We start from the raw sequence: 24433 nt of genomic DNA on the forward strand, positions 1-24433 counted from the left end.
GAGGCTTCAAGGGGAGATTTTCATCATCTATGCCAAAGTAAGTGATTCCCACCTATTTCAAGTTAAATACTTGGATTATACATAGATTTTAACATGGAAATTCATGGAAAATTTGTGGAAATTTAGGGTTTTGGTGGAAAAACTAGAAATTGGTATTTTAGGATTTTGACCACAAATTCGGGCATGGAATTGAGAATAAATTATATATTTGAGTTCGTGAGGTTATGATTAATGTTTTTCTTCGAAACTTTTTGGAATCCGGGCACGTGGGCCCGAGGGTTGGTTTTATCGACTTTTCAAGCGGAGTTAGGAATTGATTAAATTGATTAATTATGGGTATTAGAATACATTTGGATTTGTTTGCACATTGGTTGCGTAGTTTTGGACCGTCAAGCTTTGATTTGAGGTGTTAGAGTAGCGTCGGAGCCGGTTACGGAACTTTGGAGCGAGGTAAGTCTTATTTCTAACCTTGTAAGAGGGAATTAGCCCCATAGGTGAATTGATTTAATATGTATTTCTATTTGTGGGGGTTACGTACGCATGAGATGACGAGAGTCCATACGTAGCTACTAATTGTGCTTATGTCCGGGTAGTCTAGGACCTAAATTATATTATATTTGCGATGTTTGCACCCTACTTGTTAATATAATTGTTTAAATCATATTTGAACTTAATAAAGGAATTATAAAAGGTTAAACTTCATTTACTTGAGTTTTGGACGGGTCACTTGACCGTTAATGAGAATTGATATTTTTTTGAATATTAACCTCTTAATAAATCTTAAATCGGATGTTATAAAGTATTCTATCTTTTGTGGAGCGGGCCGAATGCTTCGGTAGCAGATAGATGCATCTATGGTTTGTCCGTTCGACCCTCGGCAGTGCACAATTTAAACATTCTTTGTTGGATCGGGCTGTACGACCTCGGCATGAATTGCGCATGATAACTCTTGTGAACTAATAATAATTGACATTGCTTCATTGGCTTGAGATATAAATTGTTAAATGATGAAAATAAATTTGGGAATTCCTATTAGTAAAAGGATTGTTTATTATTTTCGGTTATTGAGTTTTCAGCTATATTATGTAATTCATGCTTAAATATAATATCGGTATTTTATGGTTAGCCCATAGTAAGTGTCGGAGTCGACCCCTCTCACTACTTCTTCGAGGTTAGACTAGATACTTACTAGGTAAGCGTTGAGTTACGTACTCATACTACACTTGTTGCACATTTTGTGCAGGTACATATATGTCTAGTGGTCTTGTGGGCGTAGAGGCGCGGCTATTGCGGGGACTTAGGTGAGCTGTATCCCATGTAGCGAATTCGCAGCACACAGAGTCTCCATCAGAGTTATTTACACTCTCCTGTCTAATCTGTATTCTAGACAGATATTGTATTTTACCATATTTTCTAGCTGATGCTCATGCACTTGTGACACCGGATTTTGGGATGCTTATGGGCTGTTCATTAGCGTAGTGGTGAGAAATATTATCATTTACTCAGTGAATTCTATCTCTTACTATTTAATTAAAGGAAATTATAATTTCAAAAATACTAAAATGAGTAATTAAGTTAATCATTTATTGTTGGCTTCCGTGATAACGATGTTAGGTGCCATCACGACCTTTAATGGATTTTGGGTCGTGACAACAAGGTATCAGAGCACTAGGTTCACTTAGGTCTCACGAGTCATGAGCAAGCCTATTAGAGTCTTGCGAATCGGTATGGAGATGTCTGTGCTTATCATGCGATTTGATTCCTTTGAGGCTTATGACTTTATTTCTTTCCTATTCAATCTTATGCGACGTGAATCGCATGTTATCTATTGGGAATCGAGGAATCGTAGTGTTACTATAGATATGGTGCAGGATGTTTCTCCCCGCGTAATTGATTGGGTTATTGTCGTCGCCTAGGGTGTTCTGTCGTTACAGGTCAGTATCAGTATTGCCTATGGTTTTGAAGTTGGGCACTGATTGTTATGATAATTCATGTGTTGCTATCGCGCAGTGTTGGTGTAATGGCAGGGTGCTTATTTATGGATCGTGGCAGGAATGACTTAAAAGGAGGATTTCTCAGTTCACAGCTTAGAGGTTTAGCATTTAGACCCGGTGGAGGAATGGCAGTCAGACTGTGAATGTTCGGGTTTGGGTTGATAGAGTAACGAGACTTGGTATTTTCAAGCGTGGTGAAATTCTCATTTGTACTATGGTGTCGTTGTCGTTGTTTGAATTTATTAAGTTCGCCAGTGTTTTGGTCTTCATCAATTTGCCTTCGGGGCAGGGTATTGTGAAATGATGCGGGAGAAGCGGTTGTCAGAAATAATTGAGTGTAGCGATTTCGAAATCGAATGGGTGTTTCTAATATTTATGGCTCGAGAAAGATAATCTTCGAGGAGGCTTAGAGTTTGTAGCAATTGGTCGGATCAGGTGCCACCGAGGTGGATTTTGCTTTGAGGCAGTATTTGGGCAGCGAAGGATGAGGAAGGACATGAGGGAGGGTAGTCTCGCGGTGGTTGAATTACTAGTAGGTTAAGTATGAAAAGCAGAAGTCGGAAAGTTGCTTAAAAGAGAGGGTTTAACCAAAGTGGGAGAGCGGCAGAGTAGCATGGGAGGTTTGCAGTAGGATAGCCACACGCCTGCAGGGAAGTTTAGGGCAAATTGGCAATCGTAATGGATAGTGACTAGGTCTACGAACTTAATTTGGAATGTTGGGTACTATACTGGGGGAAGATTGGACGCGACAGAAAGGAGTTTGCTTGATATGAAGAGGAATGCAACATGACTTCGGGTTTGAATGTATTATCGCAATTTTAGTGATGTCAATGGGGAGTGAATGGACTTGTAAAACTGGTGAATGAGCACTGGCTCAGGATGGTTTATTGATTTCGTAGTAATTACCCAAAGCAGCGTCGTTGGAAGATGTCGGCATGGAATTTTCACAGGTGGGTTTCTTCTGTGAGCAGGTTAGCGGTTGCGTGGTGTTGACGAAGCTTCTCTGAAGAATTCTACTGGCTATCCAGTAAAAGGTCGAATATGTGAATGTGGCTAGTGATTCAGAGTGTTCATGAAATGGTTAACAGGAAGATTTCGATGAATTTGGCGGGTCGATTGTGCGAGATCATGTCAATGAGGAAAGAAGGAATCTTGGTAGGTTCCAAGGTTATGTAATTGTAGCTTCAAGCTAAGTGGGAGAGCCCTACCGTCTACTATTGGATTGCATGGTTCTTTACTTGTGAGGTTTCTGGTTATCGGCATATTGGTGGATTATTACGACTAAGGAAAGAAAACATCAGTGGTAATTTGAGCAACGGATTTGGGGAATGTGTGCTATATTTGGCCTTATCAATCGTGTTTAGGATTTGGGAAGACACAGAGTTTATGCTTCGTGTAGATGTGATGTACAAGGAAAGTGATTCAGCCGAGTCCTTGTTTGAGAGGGTGTTCATGGGCTAGCATAATCTTGGAGTTGATTATATTCGGGACCAAGTCAGAGTGGGCGACTCTCAACAATGATCGTAGTGGATTCAAAATTTAAGTGTGGTGCCTAAGGATTTCGAGTCCGTAGTATGGTTACGTATCGAGCTTTTGTAGCGGATTATGAAAGGGGCTTGGAGTGTTCTATGTTATCTTCAGTCTGCGTTGTAGCATTTGGAGGAATGGGAGAAATAACTTCGGATTCATAGAAGATTTATCAGAATGGGTATACCAGTTGAAGATGCGAATATGCGCACAAGGAGGGTATAAGATGGTTCGTGGGTTTTGAGACAATGTGGTCTCGTGAAATGGGGTCACTCAGGATGAGTGCGGATTGTGTTCGTCATATTTTGAATGGAGCTATTGTTATTTCTTAGAAAAGTCCAGAGTAAATTAGAAGAAGCTGGTTCGGTTAGCAATGGTTGGATCAGCATGGTGGTGCAAATGATCAGTTCCTTTAGCATGTTAAGTTATGCAGGTGATTTGTGGCAGTATGTGCGAGTCTTGACGGACCCCGTAATTTGACTTATTGGGAGGTATTCGATCATAATGGCTTGTTATGTGTAGATGGATCCTGGAAAAGTTGTGGTGGTTTAGACCACTACTTGAGGATTTGTATTTTCTACGGTTACGGGGATTCGGTCGCGTGTTGCTATGGTTTTCTAGAAATGAGATAAGTGAAAGGTTTCTAGGTGATGAAGTGTTTATTCTATTAGTGCCTCAGGAGTTATGATGAAATTTTTGTACTCTCGCGTAGTGGCATGTTAGGTGCAGTGAGCAACATGTGAATTAGAAGTTGAGGATCAAGGTTGCGGTTTGGTATTGACAAGAATGTCACAAGCTCGGATGAGCAGAAAAGAATTCAGATGTTTAGAGTAGGTTGGTATTGTCTTCAGCGTCACCTGAGATCGGTGTCATGTGTAAGAGGCTTTGTGTACTGATTTGTGGATCCTTGATTCGCTTTACAACATTGTTTGGCCAGTGGTATAGATGTGCAGACCGTGTTACTTGGTGCGGAAGGTCGTGGGAGCGTATTCCGCGGGAAGATTGTATAAGTGTGACATGTAGTCACTTGACTGATTGAAGATTGAAACCAAGTATGGATATTTCGGTATTATCGCTAATGTGAGAGTTTAGGCTTGGAAGGCGCTCTATTCATTTGGTTGTGGATTGTGGAAGTTTGTTCCATATTTGACGGCTGTTCTTGGGTATCATGGGAAAAAGGTTACTGTGGATCCTTGAACGGCTATTGGCCCAGTATGGTACGATCAGAATCAACTTGAGGTTCGTAGATGGATCTAAATATGAGTGTGTGCTCTATCTGGCCAGATGTGTTCATTTCAACATAGCATTGATTACAGAGGAGTCTTCGGGCTTTGGATGTTATTTCTGTCGTCAGCTATTCCGTGTATTCTATATCATGCTAGGGGTTGTGAGGTGGTTTGATTATTCGCACATGTGTTGTGATCTCGTGTAGCTTGTGGTGTTATATGAGCAAGATGGATCTCGAGATGCAGGTCATTTATTGCACCCTAGTTGTGCTTGGGTCTTGTAGCGTATGGGGCTATCCATCTGTGATGACCCAAAGGGTCATCTTTTGTTTTAAAGTCCATTTCTGTGTTCTGAGGCCTTAAAAACCTCCTTGTATCTCTCCTCGATTTGCGTACGCGGTCCGGGCGCGATTTCGGAAAGCTTTTAGGTGAATTTGAAGAAAAATATTAAAATTTGGCCATTAAAATTGATTAAAGTTGACTTCAATCAACATTTTTGGTAAACGGACCCAGACCCGTGATTTGACGGCCCCATAGGGCCCGTAGAAAAATATGGGACTTGGGCGTATGCCCGGAATCGAATTTCGAGGTCCCTAGCCCGAGAAAAGAATTTTTAAAGAAAATTATTAGCTGGAAAATACAAAGACTTTTGGAAATTAAATGGTGTGTGTTCTTGATGGTATTGGGCCCGTATTATGGTTCCGGATCCCGGTACAGGTGTATTGTAATATTTACGTCATATCTGTGAAATTTGGTAGAATGGGAGTTGATTTGATATAAATCGGACCCATAGTTGAGAAGATGGAAATTTCAATGTTCTTGAGAATTTTATGCATTTTGGTGCTAAAATTCGTAGTTGTTGATGTTATTTTGATGATTTGATTGCACGAGCAAGTACGTATAATGTTTTTAGACTTGCGTGGAGCCCCGAGGGCTCGGGTGAGTTTTGGATAGGCCACGGATCTGATCTCGCAATTGCGAGGTCAGGTTTCGCAATTGCGAGCCTGTCAGGCTTGGTAATTGCGAGGGGCCTTACCGCAATTGCGATTACTGCCCTGGCCAGCACTTGTTTGCAATTGCGAACTTCTCCTTTGCATTTGCAAAGTCAACAGGATTCAAACCTTCGCAATCGCGATAACAGCAGACCTTGCAGCAGGCTCGCATTTGCGAAGCCTGTCTCGCAATTGCAAGCTTCGCAATTGCGAAGCTCCTGTCGCAAATACGACATCTGCAGCTGATCAAAACTTCATTTGGACGGGATTTTCACTTAACTTCTCAAATTTTCAAACCCTAAACTCCCATAGAAGATTTCTTTGAAGAGAGTTCTTCCCCAAATCATAGGTAAACAATTTCTAACTCATTTTCGTCAATCTATTTCATCTTTTTACATGATTTCATTTCAAAATCTAGGATTTTTAATGGGAAATTGGGTGTTTTGGGTAGAAATTAGGATTTTTGAATTTTGGGGATTTGGACCTCAATTTGAGGTCGGATTTCAAAACTAATTGCATATTTGAGTTCGTGGGTGAATGGGTAATCGGGTTTTGGTTCGAGCTTCGAGTTTTGACCAAGCAGGCCTGGGGTCGGGTTACTTTTTGGGGAAAACATTGGGAAATTCATATTCATGCATTAGGATTGGTCTAATTAGCATTTATTGATGTATTTGAATTAATTATGGCTAGATACGAGTGAATTGGTGGTGGAATAGAGAGGTAAAACGTTGGTTGAGTGTTGAATTGTCCGTTGGCTTGAGGTAAGTGTTTGGTTTAACCTTAACTTGAGGGAATAGGAACTCCCGACTTATGTGCTAAATGAAATATCATGTGCGTGGCGTATAGGTGTGGTGACGAGTACCTATGCGCCACCAAATTTCCATTTTTAGTTTGTTTCCCTTCCCCATTTCCTATTATACTGTTTCTTGTCTTATTTGCTACCTGCTTAAACTGTTTCCATGCCTTAACTGCTACTTCATCACAAATTTTCCATATCTAATTGCTTCATGTTACTGTTGTTCTCTTTATTAAATTATTTAATTGTTACATGTTAGTTGTTGATGTTTCCGTTGAGGTATTATTGGTTTTGTAGCTTCATTTTATTATCCCATTGATTTAGATGGATTCATTGTCGCCTTATGGTGGACGTTGGTAGGTCTCGCTGATTTGGTTTCAGGAGTGAAGTTTCATAATCGTAGCGAAATTCCTTTGTGTAGTTTTGAAGTATAAGAATTGTGGAAATTGAGTTAACTTGTGAAACACCTTGTGTTTATTCTTGTGATTGGTGTTGATATATACATATGTTGAGATCGGGTTGCACGCCGCAACAGGAGGAATAAGGGAGATTTGTGATTGTCTGGTGGGATCGGGTTGCATGCCGCAACAAGGAGTAATAAGGGTGGATAGATGGGATCGGGTTGCGCGCCGCAACAGGAGGAATAAGGGTGATATGTGTTGAGGAGTAATAAGGGAGGACAGGTGGGATCGGGTTGCGCGCCGCAATAAGGAGGAATAAGGGAGAATATTGATACTGCTATTGTTGGAAATATTGATATTGTTATTATTTATATGGAGGGATTAGGATGCACGCTGCATCAGTTATTGTTTGGCATTTATTTCTGTTGAAGTTATTATTGAGGTGTTGAAATTCCCTAAGGATTGGTTATAGCTAAATACTAGTAGACTGGTTGGGTCTTGTGTTCCTTTAATGCAAGTTCCGGCTACTTTTTTATTCCATACTTCTTTTTCTGTTATTATAAACTGTTGCAGGTTATATATATTGTTATGCCCCGCCGTAGCCTCGTCACTACTTCGTCGAGGTTAGGCTCGGCACTTACCAGTACATGGGGTCGGTTGTACTGATGCTACACTCTACACTTCTTATGCAGATCCCAGTGCTGGACCATAAGGACAGTAGACCGAGGTTGCTGCCTTCAGTCCAGAGGAGACCCGAGGTAGTCTTGCAGGCGCCCGCAGGCCTTGGCGACCCTTCTATCTTGTTTCTATTCTGTTTTATCTATTTCTGAGATAGATTTGTATTTTCTTGTTCAGACCACTGTTTGTAGTATTCGTAGACAGTCCATGAAATTGTGACACCAGTTCTGGGTGGAGTTTTATTATGGTCTTCGTATTAGTATTAAGTTAAACTGTTAAATGTTGTTCTTCCGCATTTTGATTTCAGCTGATTTTTCTTATATTATCTGGTAAATTGTTAAAGATAAAGGAAAAAGGTAAAATAATCAATAACGTTGGCTTGCCTAGCGGGTTCACTGTTAGGCGCCATCACGGTCCCGACGGAGGGAAATTCGGGTCATGACAAGTTGATATCAGAGCTCTAGGTTGCTTAGATTTAACAATTCACGGACAAACTCGGCAGAGTCTGAGGGATCGGTATGGAGACGTCTGTACTTATCCCCCAAAGGCTACGAAGTTAGGAACAGTTTCACTTCTATCCATCTCTGTCGTGTGGTTCGATCTCTCAATGCTAATTGAACTCTCTACTCTGTCCTTTCGCAGATGGCGAGAATGCGTATAGCTTCATCAGCTGATCAGCAGCCCGAGCCCCCGATGGCAGAACCTACGAGGGACAGAGGACGAGGCCGAGGCCGTGCTAGAGGCCGAGGCAGGGGTAGGGCATAACCCAGAGCAGCAGCACCAGTGGCGGAGCCTCAGGTTGAGTTTGATGATGAGGTTTCGGGCCAGACCGTTCCAGCGGGACCAGCTCAGGTCCTAGAGGGGTTCATAGCTACCCCGATACTCCAGGATGCTCTGGTCCGTCTAATGGGCCTTATGGAGAGTGTCATTCAGGCAGGTATACTTCCAGTAGCACCAGCCGTCTCTCGTGCTGGGGAGGAGTACAGACTCCCGCTACTCATACACCGGAGCAGATGACTCCCCAGTTTCAGACTCCAGCAGCTCAGCCAGTTGGGGTAGTCCCGCCGGGTGTTGTGACTCAGACCGACGATGGAGCAGCTATGTCTACAAATGCTTTATGGAGATTGGACAGGTTCACCAAGCTTTTCACTACTACCTATAGCGGTACATCTTCAGACGATCCCCAGGATTATTTGTACAGTTGCCATGAGGTTCTCCGGATCATGGGGATAGTGGAGAGCAATGGGGTTGACTTTGTTGCTTTTCGCTTATCAGGTTCCGCCAAGAAATGGTGGAGGGATTTCTGTTGGGCTAGACCAGCTGGGTTGCCTGCTTTGACTTGAGATCAGTTTTCTCAGCTATTTCTGGAGAAGTTTGTCCCCATCACTCATAGAGAGGACTATTGGAGGCAGTTTGAGCGTCTTCAGCAGGGTTCTATGACTGTCACTCACTACGAGACTAGATTTATTGACTTGGCCCGTCATGCTCTTCTTATACTTCCTACTGAGAGAGAGCGTAAGGAGATTCATTGAGAGACTCGCTCAGCCTATCAGATTGCAGATGGCTAAGGAGACAGGGAGTGAGATTTCTTTCCAGGATACGGCCAATGTGGCCAGACGAGTCGAGATGGTTTTAGCTCAGGGTGGTGGTCAGGGGTCTGACAAGAGGCCACGTCATTCGGGCAGGTTCAGTGGTGCCTCATCTGGAGGCAGAGATTGTTTTGGTAGAAGCCACCATCCCAGGCGGTTTCGTTCAACGCTTCAGGCATACCATGGAGCTTCAGGGAGTCGTGGTCCTTATGTACCTCCTTCAGGGCAGCCAACTCATAGTGCACCGCCAGCTCCCATCAGAGCACCTCATCTTCAGAGTTATTATCGCGGTCAGCCGGCCCGTCAGGGTCAGTCTCAGTTTCCTCAGCCATAGTATTAAGGTGGATGTTTTGAGTGTGGTGGGTATGGTCATATCCGGAGTGCTTGTCCGAGATTAGTGGGTGCTCAGTCGCAGCAGCAGAGTTCTCGTGCCATGATTCAGGCACCGCCGGCCTAGTCAGCTAGAGGTAGGGGTCAGGGAGCCAGAGGTAGGGGTCAGCCCGCTAGAGGTGGAGGTCAAGCCATTAGAGGTGGAGGCTAGGCCGCTAGAGGTGGAGGCCAGGCCGCTAGAGGTGGAGGCCAGCCAGCAGGAGATCGTCCCAGAGATATAGTTCAGGGTGGTAGGGCCCAGTCCCGATGTTATGCTATTCCAAATAGGCCCGAGGCTGAGGCTCCCGATGCAGTTATCATATGTACGGTTTCAGTTTGCAGTAGAGATGCTTTAGTTCTATTTGATCCAGGGTCTACGTACTCCTATGTGTCATCTTATTTTACTCCATACTTGGTTGTGCCTCGTGATGCCTTGAGTGTCCCTGTGTATGTGTCCACGCCAGTAAGGGATTCTATTATTGTAGATCGTGTCTATCGCTCGTGTGTGGTTGTTATTGGGGGTCTTGAGACTAGTGTAGATCTCCTACTTCTCGATATGGTTGATTTCGATATCATTTTGGGGATGGATTGGTTGTGACCTTACCATGCTATATTGGATTGTCACGCCAAGACCGTGACCTTAGCCTTGCCAGGGTTGCCTTGATTGGAGTGGATAGGGACTCCTGGTCCTTCTATCAGCAGGGCTATTTCGTATGTGAAGGCTCGGCGTACGGTTGAAAAGGGGTGTTTGGCTTATTTGGCCTATGTTTGTGATTTTAGTGCTGAGGTTCCTTCTGTGGATTCTGTGCCAGTTGTTCCGGAGTTTCCAGATGTATTTCCTGCAGACCTGCCGGGGGTGCCACCCGACAGAGATATTGACTTTTGCATTGATTTGACTCCGGGCACTCAGCCCATTTCTATTCCTCCGTATCGCATGGCCCCGCCAGAGTTGAAAGAATTGAAGGAGCAGTTGCAAGATTTGCTTGATAAGGGCTTTATAAGACCTAGTGTCTCGCTCTGGGGTACGCCGGTGTTGTTTGTTAGAAAGAAGGATGGATCGATGAGGATGTGTATTGATTATCGGCAGTTGAACAAGGTCACCATCAAGAACAAGTATCCATTGCCGATGATTGATGATTTGTTCGATCAGCTTTAGGGTGCCAAGGTATTTTCGAAGATTGATTTGAGATCTGGCTACCACCGGTTGAGGATAAGGGCATCTGATGTCCGTAAGACAGCTTTCCGCACTCGGTACGGGCATTACGAGTTTTTAGTGATGTCATTTGGGTTGACAAATGCCCAGCAGCATTCATGGATTTGATGAATCGAGTGTTCAGGCCTTATTTGGATTCCTTCGTGATTGTCTTCATTGACGATATTTTGATCTACCCTCGCAGCCGAGAGGAGCACGAGCAACATCTTTGAGTCGTTCTTCAGACTCTGAGAGACAGTGAGTTGTATGCTAAGTTTTCAAAATGTGAGTTCTGGTTGAGTTCAGTTGCCTTCTTGGGTCATGTCATATCAGCAGAGGGTATTCAGGTGGATCCGAAGAAGATAGAGGCAGTCAAGGACTGGCCTAGACCCACATCAGCTACAGAGATTCGGAGTTTCTTGAGTTTGGCGGGTTATTACCGCCGGTTCATGGAGGGGTTTTCATCTATAGCAGCCCCGATGACCAGGTTGACCCACAAGGGTGCCCAGTTCAGGTGGCCGGACGAGTGTGAGGCGAGCTTTCAGAAGCTCAAGACAGCTTTGACCACGGCGCCGGTGTTGGTTTTGCCCACAGGTTCAGGTCCATTTACAGTCTATTGTGACGCATCTCGTATTGGACTTGTTGCGGTGTTGATGCAGAATGGCAAGGTTATTGCATATGCTTCGCGGCAGTTGAAGATTCACGAGAAGAATTATCCAGTTCATGATTTGGAGCTAGCAGCCATTGTGCATGCGCTAAAGATCTGGAGGCATTATTTATATGGCGTGTCATGTGAGGTGTTCACGGATCATAAGAGTTTGCAGTATTTGTTCAAGCAGAAGGAGCTCAATTTGAGGCAGAGAAGGTGGTTGGAGCTACTAAAGGACTATGATATCACCATCATGTATCATCCGAGGAAGGCCAATATGGTGGCTGATGCTTTGAGTAGGAAGTCAGCCAGTATGGGCAGCCTTGCGTATATTCCGGTCAGTGAAAGGCCGCTTGCTTTGGATGTTCAGGCATTAGCCAATCAGTTCGTGAGGTTAGATATTTCTGAGCCCAGCCGTATTCTAGCTTGCACAGTCGCTCGATCTTCATTATTTGAGCGTATCAGGGATCGGCAGTATGATGACCCTCATTTGCTTGTCCTTAGGGACACAGTGCGGCACGGTGGTGCCAAGTAGGTTACAGTTGGTGATGATGGAGTTTAGAGGATGTAGGGACAAGTTTGTGTGCCTAATGTGGATTGACTTCGAGAGATGATTCTAGAGGAGGCCCATAGTTCCCGGTCTCTATTCATCCGGGCACCGCTAAGATGTATCAGGACTTGCGACAGCATTATTGGTGGAGGAGGATGAAGAAGGATATTGTTGCCTACGTAGCTTGGTGTTTGAATTGTCAGCAGGTAAAGTACGAGCATCAGAGACCTGGTGGTTTGCTTCAGAAGATTTAGATTCCTGAGTGGAAGGAGCGTATCACTATGGACTTCATTGTTGGACTCCCACGGACTCAGAGGAAGTTTGACGCGATATGGGTTATTGTTGATAGGCTGACCAAGTCAGCGCATTTCATTCCTGTGGCAGTCTCCTATTCTTCAGAGCGGTTAGCTGAGATCTATATCCGGGAGTTTGTTCGTCTTCATGGTATGCCCGTGTCTATTATTTCTGACCGAGGTACGTAGTTTACCTCGCATTTCTGGTGGGCAGTTCAGCGTGAGTTGAGTACTCGGATCGAGTTCAGCATAGCATTTCATCCTCAGACGGACGGACAGTCTGAGCGTACTATCCAGATTTTGGAGGATATGCTCCGAGCATGTGTTATTGATTTTAGAGGTTCGTGGGATCAGTTCTTGCCATTAGCAGAGTTTGCCTACAACAACAGCTACCAGTCGAGCATCCAGATGGCTCCTTATGAGGCATTATATGGTAGGCGGTGTCGATCGCCGGTTGGGTGGTTTGAGCCGGGAGAGGCTTGGTTGTTGGGTACCAATTCGGTGCAGGATGCCTTGGACAAGGTTAGGATCATTCAAGATAGGCTCCGTATAGCTCAGTCCAGGCAAAAGAGTTACGCCGACCGTAAGGTTCGTGATGTGGCATTCATGGTTGGAGAGCGAGTGTTGCTTCGGGTGTCGCCCATGAAGAGCGTGATGAGATTTGGAAAGAGGGGCAAGCTAAGCCCTAGGTTCATAGGGCCTTTTGAGTTTCTTGATCGAGTGGGAGAGGTGGCTTACAGACTTCCGTTGCCACCGAGTTTATCAGCTGTGCATCCAGTGTTTCATGTGTCCATGCTTCGGAGGTATAACGGTGATCCATCCCACGTGTTAGACTTCAGCGAGGTCTAATTGGACAAGGATTTGACCTATGAGGAGGAGCTGGTGGCTATTCTAGACCGGCAGGTTTGTCAGTTGAGATCAAAGAGTTACCCGTCGGTTCGTGTTCAGTGGAGAGGTCAGCCTGTTGAGGCAGCTACCTGGGAGTCTGAGTCCGATATGCGGAGCCGATATCCCCATCTTTTCTTCGACTCAGGTACTTTTCTATGTCCGTTCGAGGATGAACGATTGTTTTAGAGGTGGAGAATGTGATGACCCAAAGGGTCATCTTTTGTTTTAAAGTCCATTTCCGTGTTCTGAGGCCTTGAAAACCTCCCTGTATCTCTCCTCGATTTGCGTGCGCGGTCCGAGCGCGATTTCGGAAAGCTTTTAGGTGAATATTAAGAAAAATATTAAAATTTGGCCATTAAAATTAATTAAAGTTGACTTCAGTCAACATTTTTGGTAAACGAACCCGGACCCGTGATTTGACGGTCCGGTAGGGCCCGTTGTAAAATATGGGACTTGGGCGTATGCCCGGTATCGAATTCCAAGGTCCCTAGCCCGAGAAAAGAATTTTTAAAGAAAATTATTTGCTGGAAAATACAAAGACTTTTGGAAATAAAATGGCGTGTGTTCTTGATGGTATCGGGCCCGTATTTTGGTTCCGGAGCCCGGTATAGGTTTACTATAATATTTACGTCATATTTGTGAAATTTGGTAAGAATCGGAGTTGATTTGATATAAATCGGATCCATAGTTGAGAAAATGGAAATTTCAATGTTCTTGAGAATTTTATGAATTTTGGTGCTAAATTCGTAGTTGTTGATGTTATTTTGATGATTTGATTGCACGAGCAAGTCCGCATAATGTTTTTATACTTTCGTGCATGTTTGGTTTGGAGCCCCGAGGGCTCGGGTGAGTTTTGGATAGGCCACGGAGTGAGTTTGGACTTAGAAAACTTATTTGCATCTGGTATTTGTTGCAGGCTCTGATCTCGCAATTGCGGGCCTGTCAGGCTTGGTAATTGCGAGGGGCCTAATCGCAATTGCGATGATTGCCCTGGCTAGCACTTGTTCGCAATTGCGAACTTCTCCTTTGCATTTGCGAAGTCAACAGGAGTCAAACCTTCGCAATTGCGACATATTGTTCGCAATTGCGATAGCAGCAGACCTTGCAGCAGATTCGCATTTGCGAAGCCTGTCTCGCAATTGCAAGCTTCGCAATTGCGAAGCTCCTATCGCAAATGCGACATCTGCAGCTGATCAAAACTTCATTCGGACGGGATTTTCACTTCACTTCTCAATTTTCAAACCCTAAACTCCCATAGGCGATTTCCTCAAAGAGAGTTCTTCCCCAAATCGTAGGTAAACGATTTCTAACTCATTTTCGTCAATCTATTTCATCTTTTTACATGATTTCATTTCAAAATCTAGGGGTTTTCACGAGAAATTTGGTGTTTTTGGGTAGAAATTAGGATTTTCGAATTTTGGGGATTTGGACCTCAATTTGAAGTCGGATTTTAAAACTAATTGCATATTTGAGTTCGTGGGTGAATGGGTAATCGGGTTTTGGTTCGAGCTTTGAGTTTTGACCAAGCGGGCCCGGGGTCGGGTTTTGACTTTTTGGGGAAAACATTGGAAAATTCATATTCATGCATTAGGATTGGTCTAATTAGCATTTATTGATGTATTTGAATTAATTATGGCTAGATACGAGTGAATTGGTGGTGGAATAGAGAGGTAAAATATTGGTTGAGTGTTGAATTGTCCGTTGGCTTGAGGTAAGTGTTTGGTTTAACCTTGACTTGAGGGAATAGGAATTCCCGAATTATGTGCTAAATGAAATATCATGTGCGTGGCGTATAGGTGTGGTGACGAGTACCTATGCGCCACCAAATTTCCATTTTTAGTTTGTTTCCCTTCCCCGTTTCCTATTATACTATTTCTCGTCTTATTTGCTACCTGCTTAAACTGTTTCCATGCCTTAATTGATACTTGATCACAAATGTTCCATGTCTAATTTCTTCATGTTAATTGTTGTTCTCTTCATTGAATTATTTAATTGTTACATGTTAGTTGTTGATATTTCCGTTGAGGTATTATTGGTTTCGTAGCTTCAATTTATTATCCCATTGATTTATATGGGTTCATTGGCGCCTTATGGTGCACGTTGGTTGGTCTCGCTAATTTGGTTTCACGAGTGAAGTTTCATAATCGTAGCGAAATTCCTTTGTGTAGTTTTGAAGTATAAGAATTGTGAAAATTGAGTTAACTTGTGAAACACCTTGTGTTTATTCTTGTGATTGGTGTTGATATATACATATGTTGGGATCGGGTTGCACGCGCGCAACAGGAGGAATAAGGGAGATTTGTGATTGTATGGTGGGATCGGGTTGCACGCCGCAACAAGGAGTAATAAGGGTGGACAGGTGGGATCGGGTTGCGCTCCGCAACAGGAGGAATAAGGGTTATATGTGTTGAGGAGCAATAAGGGAGGACAGTCAGGATCGGGTTGCGCGCCGCAACAAAGAGGAATAAGGGAGAATATTGATACTGTTATTGTTGGAAATATTGATATTATTATTGTTTATATGGTGGGATCGGGATGCATGCCACATCAGTTATTGTGTGGCATTTATTTCTGTTGAAGTTATTATTGAGGTGTTGAAATTCCCTAAGGCTTGGTTATAGCTGAATACTAGTAGACTGGTTGGGTCCTGTGTTCCTTTAATGCAAGTTCCGGCTATTTTTTTATTCTGTACTTCTTTTTCTGTTATTATAAGCTGTTGCAGGTTATATATATTGTTATGCCCCGCCGTAGCCTCGTCACTACTTCGTCGAGGTTAGGCTCGGAACATATCAGTACATGGGGTCGGTTGTACTGATGCTACACTCTGCAGTTCTTGTGCAGATCCCAGTGCTGGACCATACGGACCGTAGATCGAGGTTGCTGCCTTTAGTCCAGAGGAGACCCGAGGTAGTCCTGCAGGCGTCCGCAGGCCTTGGCGTCCCCTCCTATCTTGTTTCTATTCTGTTTTATCTATTTCTGAGACAGATTTGTATTTTCTTATTCAGACCACTGTTTGTAGTATTCGTAGACTGTCTGTGAAATTGTGACACCAGTTCTGGGTGGAGTTTTATTATGGTTTTCGTATTAGTATTAAGTTAAATGGTTAAATTCTGTTGTCACGACCCCAGTTCGCCCTCCGTGAACTGTCGTGATGGCACCTAGTCTCTACGACTAGGTAAGCCTAACAAGTGCGGAAACAAATCGAAACTTACGGAAGTATAAATCAAAACCAAAATAACTAAAGGAACGGTATATAGAATGCCGCTCGGCAAATACAACACAATATCTCAAACTTCTACATCACTATCCCAAAACCCGAAAACTCACGGGAACACAAGCAGAGAGAAATATAGTAAAAATGCTCTAACTCCGGAATGTCTACATCAACAGTATGATAGAAGGGCTAATACTACAAGATAGAATAAAGGTGGAGACTCTTCGGTCTGCGGATGCGGCAGAGGTACCTCGAAGTCTCCAAAAGCTCTCCCTTCCTCAAGGATGGTAAGCCTGTGCAGAAGTACCTGGATCTGCACATGAAAAACATGCGCAGGAAGGGCACGAGTACACCACAGCGGTACTCAGTAAGTGCCAAGCCTAACCTCGGTCAGGTAGTGACGAGGAAGGTCAAGGCCCTACTGAGATAAGTATATATATATAATGAAATGACAGGGTAAATAAGCAGTAAAACTGAGAGTCTATAATAAGGATCTACACAGTATAATAAGAGTGCAGTAACGAAAATAGAGATAAAGGCAACTATAAGGAAATACCCCACCTCACAGCGAGATAAATAGTCGGGATCTTTTGGTATCCTCAATATACACACTAGGGATCTCTTGGTATCCCTAGGATCTCTTGGTATCCTCAATACATATGCCAGGGATCTCTTGGTATCCCGAGGATCTCTTGGTGTCCTCAATACACGTGCCAGGGATCTCTTGGTATCCCGCACCTCAATCAGGGTCATAAATACGCATAAGGAATCTCCCGGGATGCCGTCCCTTAGTCCCAATTTAAAGCACACAGCAACAGCTCAAGAATATCAAAATAAATACTAAGTCCGTAACAAGTAGACAGTTAATTCTAGCCTAACATGCTTCACGTAATGCAATTAAGGCAGTTTAAGCATATAGGCAATTAAGTCAACTAAGCATGCTTTTCTAAACTAACACATGCTATGTTTGCAAGTAGAATAGAACAAGTAAGAAAAAGAACTCAGTCAAAATACTTAAAGTAAAACCATTTTTTCAACAATTAGCTCAAGTACGCGCTCGTCACCTCACGTGCAAGGCATTCAATTACCAACTATCATATCATAAGGGGGAAGGTCCCCCACACAAGGTTAGACAAGCCACTTACCTCGAACCGGCTCAAAATCAACTCGAAACCACACCTTTGCCACGAGTATGCAACTCCAAATGGCCCAAATCTATTCAATTCAATTTCATAATGTAAATAACACTACAAATAACTGATTCTATAATTAAATTTTAAGCTAAGACGCGAAGTTAGGTAAAATGACCAAAACGCCTCTCAGGTCGACGTCTCGAAATCGGGTGAAATTTATATTTTTAGAAACCTCGTACCCCCACGAGTCTACTCATAATAAGAACACTGAAATCGGAGTCCAAATGACCCCTCAAATCCCAATTAAAGGTCTAAGAACTTTTCCCCCAATTTCTACAAAAATTTCAAAATTAAATGATGAAATTAACTAAAGATTGATGGAATATAACTAGAAAGGGGTGAAGAATCGTTATCTAGAGATCTCCTCTTCAAATCCCTCTTAAAATCGCCCTCTCCCAAGCTCCAATTCGATTTTTCAACTTTTGAAACCAAACCCTCAAAATTTCATATTTCTGCCCAGCTATTTCCGCATCTGTGGTCATGGGACCGCATCTGCGGTCCCGCTTCTGTAGACCAAAATGTCGCATATGCGACTTTCATTAAAGAGCCCAGGAGCCGCATCTGCGATTCTTCTTTCGTAGATGCGAAACAACATTTGCGGTGAAACTTCCGCATCTGCGGAACCTGAAGGAAACCCAAAAAACGCATCTGCGCTTGCCTTGCCGCATCTGTGGTGCCGCATCTGCGGTCCCCAAACCGCAGATGCGAAAATATCAGAAGCAGCAAAAATCTGCAATCTCTTAACTTCAAAATCTTTTCGCCAACCATCCGAAATCATCCCAAGGCCCTCGGGACCTCAACCAAAAGCACCAATCACACCTAATACCTCATTCAAACTTGTAACAATCATTAAACCACCCTAAACAACATCGGAAACTCGAATTAATCAAGGATTTAAGCCTAAGAACTCCAATTTCCTCAAAAATACGCTTTCGATAAGAAACCTAACCAAACCATCTTCGAATAACCTGAAATTTTTCACACACATCCCAATTGACATGAAGGAACTAGTGCAAGTCTCGGAATTGCATTTCGACCCTCGAATCGAAATCTCACTATCGAACCGGAAACTTCCAAAATTCAACCTTCGGCATTTCAAGCCTAAATTAGCTACGGACCTCCAAAACACAATCCGAGTAGCTTTCCATTCTGAGGGAGTCTTCTCACTGTTCCGACTACGGTAAATTTTCCAACACTTAAGCTCTCATTTAGGGACTAAGTGTCCCAAAACTCTCCGAAACTCAAAACCGAACATCCCGGCAAATCAAAATAGTAGAAATAAGTTTGGGGGGAAGCAGTTAATAGGGGATTGGGGCATAAATTCCAAAAATGACTGGGTCGTTACATCTGTTCCTCCGCATTTTGATTTCCGCTGAGTTTTCTTATATTATCTGGTAAATTTTTAAAGATAAAGAAAAAAGGTAAAATAATCAATAACGTTGGCTTGCCTAGCGGGTTCAATGTTAGGCGCCATCACGGTCCCGACGGAGGGAAATTCGGGTCGCGACACCATCTCCCAGGGTTATATTTTGCACTTGGTGCGTTCGTGGTTGATATTCGGGTATTCCGTAGGTATAGGCATTTTGTCTTGATAGGTACTTCCCTATTTATTGTCATATGTGGATCGGGTGTCACGCTGCCACAGGTATGTTGTCTGGATCGGGTGGCACGCCGCCACGGGTGTATGTGTGGATCGAGTTGCACGCCGCAACAGTGTCACATTGGATCGGGTTGCACGCCGCAACAGTGAGATGTTAAGCACGATCCCTTATATGTATTTTGTGTGTCCCGTTTCTTGCCTCCGAGAAAGGCTCATAGTATTTGGTGGCTGTTTTATTCGTCACGCCGGCTGGATAGTCCTTTCCAGGGTTCATTCTTCTTTATGTAATATATTCGAGCTTGTAGCTTGTTGGCGCACTCATATGAGATCTTGGTCAATGTTTGAGGTGGCTTATTGCCGAGCAACTCGTACTGGGGGAGATGAGAATATTGAACCTGGGACCAGTGCCATCGAATTTATATAAGGCATATTAAAGAGCAAATATCGTTATGTACTTCAAGATGAGGTAATGGTTCTTGTAAGGAGGAGAGACTCAATGGTTTGTTGATTCGGCAGGTGGTTATGAATTTCAACATATCAATCCGTCATGGCAGAATTTCAAGAGTTGTATCAGGACTTACATGCATCATGAGGTGTGTTGTGGGCTCAGATTCGTGGGATTTCGGCTATTGTTGTCAGATGATGTTATTATGGTCATGTGAATTATGCGCTGCATGGTGTGAAATCAGTAAAGGTATGCAATCATGTATTGGTGCATCGTGTAGTGATTGATACGTCGTTCGTACATTGGGAACAGGCCTGGTAGAGAATGTCGGATGTTGGAATTTGGCTCTAAGGCTTTTTAACTAAATAAAAGGGGGAATCTTCAGACTGGCTCAAGCTAATGTGTTCAAATGGGTTGTAGTAGCACGGGTAGGTGCTCAAGGGGCTAAACAGTAATTTCAGACAACTCCAGAGCAGTTCTTAGCACGTTCGAGGACGAACGTATGTTTAAGTGGGAGAGAATGTAACGACCCGACCGGTCGTTTTGAGCTCTAGTGTGTCGCTCAGCGGTTTGAGGTCACGAGTAGCTTCACTTAAAATATTATGACTTGTACGTGTGGTCGAAATTAAATTTTGGAAAGTTCAGAGTTGATTTGGAAAGAAAATTCTAATTTCGGAAGCTTAAAGTTGGAGGAATTGACTAATGATTGACTTTTGAGTAAACGACCTCGGAATTGGGGTTTGAAGGTTCCAACAGGTTCGCATGATGATTTTGGACTTTGGCGTATGTCCGGATCGAGTTTTTGATGACTCGGGAACGTTTTGGTGCCTATTGTGGCAAGTTGGCATTTGGAAGGATTTCATAAATTTGGGTTGAAGTGCATTTCAATGTTATCAATATCCGTTTGGGATTCTCAGTCTAGGAATAGCTCTATATGGTAATTATGGTGTTAGGAGCGCGCCCGGATGTGGATTTGGTGGTCCGTAGGTCATTTCGGGTCCATTTGGCAAAAGTTGGAAATTTGAAGGTTTTGGAAAAGTTTGACCGGGAGTGGACTTTTTGATATTGGGTTCGGATTCCGAATCCGGAAGTTGGAGTAGGTCCGTAATGTCGAATGTGACTTGTGTGCAAAATTTAAGGTCAATCGGACGTGATTTGATAGGTTTCGGCATCGAATTTAGAAGTTTGAAGTTCTAAAGTTCATTAAGCTTGAATTGGGGTGCGATTCGTGATTTCAACGTTGTTTGATGTAATTTGATGCCTCGAAATGGTCCGTGTTATGTTTTGGAACCGGCTGGTGTGATTGGACGGGGTCCCGGGGGCCTAGGGAGTGTTTCAGGATGGTTTCGGGTCATTTCCCCATGATTTGCTACTATTGGTTGCTGGTTCAGGCTTTGTTCTTCACGAACGCTAAGGGAGTCCCGTGTTCGCGAAGAAGGAAAATGATGGCTGCCTTTTGTACTTCGTGAACGCGAAGGAGAGCTGGGTGGTCAGGGGGCCCTTACCCTACGTGTACGCGGAAGGGCATATGTGAATGCGAAGGAGGAACTCCAGGCTGGGGCAATTGGCTATCGCGAATGCGAGAGCTTGAATGCGAACGCGATTATGTGCATGGATAGGCCTTTGCGAACGCAAGAGCTTGAATGCGAACGCGATGATGTGCACGAGAGCTTGAATGCGAACGCGATGATGTGCATGGATAGGCCTTCGCGAACGCGAAGCCTTGTTCGTGATTGCAAAGAAGGGGGTGACTGTGCTGGGCAGAATGTTTTAAAAGCGGGATTTAGCCCATTTCACCCATTTCTCTCTTGGTTTGGGCGATTTTGGAGAGACTTCAAAGGGAGGTTTTCATCATCTATGCCAAGGTAAATGATTCAGACTTATTACAGGTTAAATACTTGGATTATACATAGATTTTAACATGGAAATTCATGGAAAATTTGTGGAAATTTAGGGTTTTGGTGGAAAACCTAGAAATTGGTATTTTTGGATTTTGACCACGAATTCGGGCATGGAATTGAGAATAAATTATATATTTGAGTTCATGCAATCCAATAGTAGACGGTGGGGCTCTCCCACTTAGCTTGAAGCTACAATTACATAACCTTGAAACCTACCAAGATTCCTTCTTCCTCATTGACATGATCTCGCACAATCGACCCGCCAAATTCATCGAAATCTTTTTGTTAAGGATTTCATGAACACTCTGAATCACTAGCCACATTCACATGTTCGACCTTTTACTGGATAGCCAGTAGAATTCTTCATTGAAGCTTCGTCAACATCACGCAACCGCTAACCTGCTCACAGAAGATAACCCACCTATGGAAATTCTATGCCGACATCTTCCAACGATGCTGCTTTGGGTACAATTACTACGAAATCAATAAACCATCCTGAGCCAGTGCTCCTTCACCAGCTATACAAGTCCGTTCACTCCCCATTGACATCACTAAAATTGCGACAATACATTCCAACCCGAAGTCATGTTGCATTCCTCTTCATATCAAGCAAGGGAAAGTGTCATGGTGTATGTTATTTGCGGATGTATTGTACTGATTAACGAGACACAAAGCAGTGTCAATGCGATGGAGGCTTAGAGACAGACCCTAGAGTCTAAATGTTTCAAGTTTAGTAGGACCAAGATAAATTATTTGGAGTGCAAGTTTAGTGAGAAGACCAATGAAGTGGACATGGACATGAGGCTTGACACACAACTTATCCCAAGAGAGATAGTTTCAAGTACTTAGGGTCTATAATTCAAGGAACACTACAAGAAATTTGAATTTTAACGACCATTTTTTAACGAAGGGGCATGAATTTGGTCGTTATAGCTGTATCAATAGCGATCACATTTTTTTTGTGATCGTTAAAGTTAATTTTTTGTTTAATATTAACAAAGGGATAATATTCGGTCCTTAAAAGTAATAAATCCAGTCGTTAAAAATAATTCCGGATTTTTGCCCAACTCACAATCAGCCCACCCATGTCACTTTTCCCTCTTTTTTTGGCCAACCCATGATTTTCCTAACCCACTTTTCTTTCTATTTTATCATAGGATCACTTACAGCTAGGGTATACGTGAAATTGGATAGTTGAATTTTATAAAGCATCAGTAGTGAGAATATTATCATTTACTCTGTGAATTCTATCTCTTACTATTTAATTGAGGAAAATTATGATTTTAAAAATACTAAAATGAGTACTTAAGTTAATCATTTATTGTTGGCTTTCTTGAAAATGGCATTAGGCGCCATCACGACCTTTAATAGATTTTGGGTCGTGACAAGGAAGAATAGTTTTATTTTGATGTACGTGGTTTGATGTGTATGACCAAGAAAAGGGAGTTAAATAGATAAACATGGCTTTGTAAGTGTTATCCGCCAGCGATTTCTGAAAACAACTAAGCCTTTTGTATTAGCTAACCATGCATCACAAGTTATATGTTGACGATCTTTCGAATAAAGGTTGGAATGTTGTACGAAAGGTTCAACCTCATGATACTTTTGAGGTTTTGCAAGAAAATATTGATGATTTAATTAGAGGAGTTTGATTATTCTTCACAACTGAAAAGGAAAAGAAATCATGAAAGTTTGGATATTTATCAGCTCCTTTATTTAATTAGGAAACTCACTTGTGATAAGTGAACTTTCGTACTGGATTCTATTTAATTTACAAGTTCAGAAAAGGTGTTCTAAAACTATACCACTGAGCGTGTAGGTTCCAGATCCAAGTGGTAGTATCAGTCCCTTTAGCTATTGTTCTTGAGAAATGACCCGGTATGGCCCATTCCTCGATCGAAGTATTTACGGGATCCCTATCTACCAAAATTTTAACTTCTGGTTCCGGCGAACGAATAATCATTGAGTCCTCCTCTTTCCGGACAACACATACAAAGAGACCCGCCAACAGCCAAATAATTAGTGAACCTTAGAGATAGAGAGATATTTCTATAATTAGTTCATTTCTCTTCTATTTTTCTATCTCCCATCTATCTATTTTATTTTGTTATTTACTAGAGCAATTATGATCTGGAAGTCGATCAGGGGCAAGTGTTCGGATCTATTATGACATAGCCTTGAGGTGCTCAACGGACCTTTTAACCTTCTAAAAACCTTTTTGGGTGCCACTACGAAGAAGTTCCGGGAGTTACGAAGGAAGCTTCGAGCTCATATTGGTCATGGGTTGGGAATGGGAATTGAACTCAATGAGATTTAATCTCCTGTTGTTCCTCAGTAGCTCAGTGATAGAGCGGTCGGCTGTTAACCGATTGGTCGTAGGTTCGAATCCTACTTGGGGAGATTTGATTGATTCTGAATTAAATAATTTAGAATAACGGGGCTCGCTTTGCCCGTTAAGAGTAGGTAACCCGTTCCCTGTCCTTGTTTCTATTGTATTCTATCTCATCGTATCATATTCTGTTCTTGGATTTTCTCTTAACTGATTACATGCTCTTATATGATGAATCTGACTTGCTAAATATTTGTTTATCTCTAGGTTTCTATGCATCATGTTTCTGTAAATTATCTTTATTCTGTTGTCTATGACCATCTAACTTCCTAACTTCTTTCAAAGACCTTCATATATTCATATATGATAAAACTGATATGATAGACATCTGTTACTCAATTTGTTTTATACTAGGTTGACATGAATCCATCAAAATATCAAAAGTATAAAATGGAATCAAGTTTGAATACTGTTAAGCATGTGTATGTTCCACCTGGTACCTTAGCAAGGGGACAAGGACAGAGCTTCATAGCATTGGGTTCTGTAAGAGTAAATGCTAAATAACGAGGTTTGATTGACAAAAGTAAAGCTTTAAATGTATTAGCTT

The 24433-nt window shown here is 42.8% G+C and overlaps 1 non-coding gene across 1 annotated transcript; it reads left to right on the forward strand.

Moving 5' to 3' along the window:
* Nucleotides 23826-23897, forward strand: TRNAN-GUU. Its single transcript has one exon. It is a non-coding gene; the product is annotated as a tRNA-Asn (tRNA).

Source organism: Nicotiana attenuata, chromosome 10 (genome assembly GCF_001879085.1).
Source record: "Nicotiana attenuata strain UT chromosome 10, NIATTr2, whole genome shotgun sequence".
Lineage (NCBI taxonomy): Eukaryota > Viridiplantae > Streptophyta > Magnoliopsida > Solanales > Solanaceae > Nicotiana > Nicotiana attenuata.